This window comes from Rhinolophus hipposideros, assembly GCF_964194185.1.
Source record: "Rhinolophus hipposideros genome assembly, chromosome: 8".
Classification (NCBI taxonomy): domain Eukaryota; kingdom Metazoa; phylum Chordata; class Mammalia; order Chiroptera; family Rhinolophidae; genus Rhinolophus; species Rhinolophus hipposideros.
The window spans coordinates 39,907,454-39,913,453 of record NC_138054.1 but is presented as its reverse complement, the minus strand read 5'-3'; positions in this window follow the sequence as shown (position 1 = coordinate 39,913,453).

The window sequence follows — 6,000 nt, the reverse complement described above, 5'->3', positions numbered from 1 at the left end:
GGAAGCCACACTGAGACTGGTAGGAGGGATGGAGATGCGAAATCGACCCCACACCTGTGTGTGGCAGATGAAAATCAGAAGGGATATCTCGGCCATGGAGGTTCCCATAGGCTCCATAACCACCCCAGCCCAAAGTACTGGTTCCAGGAAGAGAAGGCCCCACAACATCTGGCCGTGAAAAACAGTGGGGATTCTGACCATCTGGTTGGGACAAAAGAATGTGGGAAATCTAAATTTCCTCTTAAATGGCCCATGCACAGACTCACTCATAGGCACTCACCTTGGGTTCCAGTGGAGGGACAGTGACTCAGGGGGGATCAAAGGCATATGGGGGGCAGGTTGAAATGTGAGGCTTCAGTGCAAGGGCTGGAGGACAGTCGATATTTTCCCTGTGAAGGGTCATTTTCCTGGGCAACCACCAGGATGAAGCCATCTTTCCTGTGTTGAGCCCTCCCCTTATGCTTACAGTAAAATCTGAATCTGATTGGCCTAGTGAGATCCATTGCTCCATGCTGCTGACTCACTGGGACGCCACCCCATCTAACTGCCCCAGTGCCAGCAGCACATTCTCCCTGAGCTGCATAAGGCTTTATCAGTGGCTCACCCTTAAGAGAGTCATCAGGTAGCAGTAGACCTTGGAGTGTCCTGGAATTTTGTGGAGCTACCCTACTATGGCAGGTGTCCTTTTTTCACAGCGTGGCCTCTCCCATGCACATTCAGAGTTAGGAGAGCCAGCAAGCAACCATGGATCATTTTGTAGCTCTTACCAGGTAGTCCCTGGCCAGTCACAGACAGTGGCTGACCTGGGCTTGCTCTGGATCCCCTCGTAAGAGGCCCAAGAACCAACATACTTGGAGGTTGGTTTCAGACTACAGCAGAGCACCACCCAATTAGCCAACAAGCGGCACACCCAAAGGTTGGTCTCAACAGGCACCAGAGCCCACTGGGGTGAATCCCACTCAGTGGGGTAAGCCCCCCACACAGCAGCCTGTAAGCTGTGGACATAGCCAAACCCCACAGCCAATCAGCCTAAGGGTCAATCCCACCCACCAATATGCAAATAGCAATGAAGGCTCAACTACAACAGGAGGGCACACACAATGCACACAAGGGACACTCTTGGATCACCTGGTGCACATGACCAGTGAGACTGTGTCACTGGGCTCCACAGGGCACCTTCTAAATAAGGTCACTGGGCCAAGACTGAAGGACGTAGCAAATCTACCTAATACATAGAAACAAACAAAGAGGCAGCCAAAATGAGAAAACAAAGAAATACATCCCAGATGAAAAACAGGCAAAAACTCCAGAAAAAGAACTAAACAAAATGGAGGCAAGCAACTTTCCAGATACAGAGTTCAAAACAATGGTTAAAAGGATGTTCAAATAACTTAGTAAGAACTTCAACAAAAAGATAGCAAACATAAAAAATGACATAAAAACCATGAAAAAGAACCAGTAAAAAGTGAAGAATAACTGAAGAATGAACTAGAAGGAATCACCAGTAAAGTAAATGAAGCAGAGGATTGAATCAGCAATGTGGAAGACAAGATAGCAGAAAACACCCAATCAGAACAGCAAAAAGAAAAATGGATCCAAACAAACAAACAGAAAAATGAGGATAGTTTAAGAGACCTCTGGGACAACAGCAAGTGTAACAATATTCACATCATAGGGGTTCCAGCAGGAGAAGAGAGAAAGCAAGGGATTGAGAATGTATTTGAAGAAAAAATGACTGAAAACTTTCTTAACCTGGTGAAGGAAATAGACATACAAGTCCAGGAACTGCAGAGAGTCCCAAACAAGATGAACTCAAACAAGGCCACACCAAGACACATAATAATTAGGGTTGGAAAGGTTAAAGACAAATAGAGAATCCTAAAAACAGAAAAAGAAAGGCAACTAGTAACTTACAAGGGACCTCCCATAAGATTGTGAACTGATTTCTCAACAGAAACTTTGCAGGCCAGAAGGGATTGGCACAAAATATTGTGATGAAAAGGAAGGACCTACAACCAAGATTACTCTATCTAGCAAAGTTATCATTTAGGACCTACAACCAAGATTACTCTACCTAGCAAAGTTATCATTTAGGACCTACAACCAAGATTACTCTACCTAGCAAAGTTATCATTTAGAATTGAAGGACAGATAAAGAGCTTCCCAGAAAAGAAAAAGCTAAAGGAGTTCAGCAAACCAATATTACAAGGAATGTTAGAGGGACTTCTTTAAGGTAAAAAAAAAAAAAAAAAAAAAAAAAAAAAAAAGAAAGAAAGAAAGAAAAAGAAAAAGATCAAAATTATGAATAATAAAATGACAATAGCTAAATATCTATTAACAATCACTTTCAATGTAAATGGATTAAATGTTCCACTCAAAAGACATAGGAAGGCTGAATGAATAAGAAAACAAAACCCTTATATATGCTGCCTACAAGAGACTCACTTCAGATTGAAGGACACACACAGACGAAGAGAAAAGGGATAAAAAAATATATTTCATGAAAATGGAAATAATGACAATGACATCATCTGCAAATAATGAAAGTGTTATCTTTTCTTTCCAATGCCTACATTTATTTCTTTGTCTTCCTATATTATATAACCTTGGATCACCAGTACTGAATATTAGAATTAATAGTAGATGGGCTGGCCCAGTGTCTCAGGTGGTTGGACCGCTGTGCTCTTAATGCCAAGGTCGCCGGTTCGATTCCCACATGGACCAGTGAGCTGCATCGTCAATAGCTGAGATTGTGATCAATGGCTCTCCCTGAAGCTGGGCTGCCATGAGCAGCCAGAGGTCAGCGTGGGCTTCTGTGTGCTGCCATGGGCTGCTGTGCTGCCATGGGCTACAGTGTGCTGCCAGAAGCTGCCAGCGGCCAGCGTGAGTGGCTGACAGCTGGCAAGAGCTGCCATGAGCTGCTGTGAGGGGCCAACCAACGACCAGCGACCAACTGCCTCAGCCAGGGGGAGTGCAAGGCTCATAATAGTAGCATGGGCCAGGGAGCTGTGTCCTACACAACTAGACTGAGAAACAATGGCTTGAACTGGAGTGGGGCGGGGGTTGGGGTGAGGCAGAAGAAGGGAAAAAAAGAAAAAGAATTAACAGTAGGTAACGTTATCTTATTTCTGTCTTAAATGGAAATGCTTCTAATATTTCAGCATTGTTTGGTATTTGGTTTTCTTTAATAAGTACATTTGCTTGGGAAAAAAAGAAAAAGAATTAACACTAGGTAATGTTATCTTATTTCTGTCTTAAGAGGAAATGCTTCTAATGTTTCAGCATTGTTTGGTATTTGGTTTTTTTAACAAGCACATTTGCTTGTTTTCCTAGTTTGCTAAGAGTTTTTATCATGTATAAATGAAGACTGAATTTAATAATGTGATTTTTCTGAATCAATTGAGATGATTATATGGTTCTTCCTCCTTCAGTCTATAATATAGTGTATTATAACATTAGTGAATTTTTGGATGCTGAATCATCTTTTTATTATTGAGACAAAACATAGTTATGATATATTTTTTATATGCCGCTGAATTTCGTTTTCTTGTGCCTTCATAATAATGATAACCCCTTTCTTATATTATCCTTGTCTAGTTTGAGCAATGTAATGTTGTCTTAATAAAAATGAGTTGAGTAGCTCCTTTTCCATTCTTTGAAATACCAGGGTGCCAAAAAAACATATACAAGTTTTGGTCAACTTGCTCAAGCAGTAATTTGCTGTGATCAGAAGTGTCTGAATGCTGATGGTAACCACTCTGAGCACTTCTTGTAATTGCAGAAGTCAAATGTGACTTATATTCATCTTTTGTTATTGGTATATATTGACTACTACAATTTTAATAGTTTTTCCTTTTCTTAAAATGTGTATACATTTTTTTTGGCATCCTCTGTAGTTTGTGTATGAGAGGAATTACCTGTTTTGAAAGAATGTACCTGTATCTGGAACTTGTGTCTTAAAGCAATGTGGTTGGGAGGGTGCTTAACAGCTTATTCAGGTTTACTCTTTCTTCTCAATACAATTTTGGTGATTTACATATTTCTAGAAAAATATGTCTTTTATCTGTTTCTAAACTTATAAAACTTTTCATGCATTCTCTGATTCTTTAAAATCTAAATCTATACTTATTTATTATTTCTAACCTCTTTACATATTTTCTAATTTTTCTCAATCTTGCTATAGGTATATCTATTTAATAAAGAATCAGCTTTTGAAGCAGCAAGAGAAAGGCAACTAGTTACTTACAAGGGAGCTCCCATAAGATTGTCAGCTGATTTCTCAACAGAAACTTTGCAGGCAAGTAGGGATTGGCATGAAATATTCAAATTGCTGAAAAGCAAGGACCTACAACCAAGACTACTCTACCCAGCAAGGCTCTTATTTAAAATTGAAGGACAGATAAAGAGCTTCCCAGACAAGAAAAAAAGTGAAGAAGTTCATCACCACCAAAACAGTATTACAAGAAATGTTAAAGGGATTTCTTTAATAATAAGGGGGGAAGAAACATAAAAATGAATAATAAAAAACCAATAACTATATATCTATCCATAATGACTTTAAATGTAAATGGATCAAATGCTCCAATCAAAAAACATAAGGTAGCTGAATAGATAAGAAAATAAGACCCATACATAGGCTGTCTGGAAGAGACCCACTTCAGATCGAAAGACACACACAGAATGAAAGCAAAGGAATGAAAAAAGATATTTCATACAACTGGAAACAAACAAACAAAAAAGCTGGGGTAACAATACTTAGACAAAATAAATGTTAAAACAAAGGCTATAATAAGAGACAACAAAGAGGGACATTACATCATGATAAAGGGGTCAGTCCAACAAGAGAATATAACCCTTGTAAACATCTATGCGTCCAACAGAGAGACACCTAAATATATGAAATAAATATTGACTGACATAGAGGGAGAAATCAACAGTAATATAATCATAGTAGAGGACTGCAGAAAAAACATTTGACAAAATCCAGCATCCATTTATGATAAAAACTCTCAACAAAGTGAGAATAGAAAGAAAATACCTCAAGATAATAAAGGCCACATATGACAAACCCACAGCTAACATCATACTCAATGGGAAAAAGCTAAAAATGTTCTATTTAAGATCAAGAACAAGACAAAGGTGCCTACTTTCACCACTTTTATTTGACATAGTATTGGAAGTCCTAGCCACAGCAATCAGACAAGAAAAACAGAAAAACAAAGCGTCTAAATTAGAAAGGAAAAAGTAAAACTGTCATCATTAAAGATGACGTGATACTTTGCATATATATAGATGCCACCAAAAAATGCCACTGAAGATACCACCTAAAGATGCCACCAAAAAACTATGAGAACTGATAAATGAATTCAGCAAAGTAATAGTATACAAAGTTAATATTCAGAAATTGGTTGTATTTTTATGTACCAATAATGAACTGTCAGAGAAATTAAGAAAACAATTCCATTTACAATTGCATAAAAAAAAAAAAAATACCTCGGAATAGATTTAACCAAGGAGGTAAAAGACTTATACTCAGAAAACTATAAGACATGGAAAAAATAAATTGAAGAAGATATAAATAAATGGAAGCATATACCATGCTTATGGATAGGAAGAATTAACATCATTAAAATGTCCATACTACCCAAAGCCATCTACAGATTTAATGCAACCCTTATCAAAATACCAATGGCATGTTTTTTTATTTACAGAAGTAGAACCAATAATCTTAAAATTTATATGAAACCATAAAAGACCCTGAATAGCCACAGCAATCTTGAGAAAGAAGAACAAAATTAGTTATCACACTACCTGATATCAAGATATACTACAAGGCTATAATAATCAAAATAGCATGGTACTGGCATAAAAACAGACACATAGATCAATGGAACAGAATAAACAGCCCAGAAATAAACCCATGCCTTTATGGTCATTTAATCTATGACATAGGAGGCAAGAACATAAAAGACAGTCTATTCAATAAATGGTGCTGGGAAA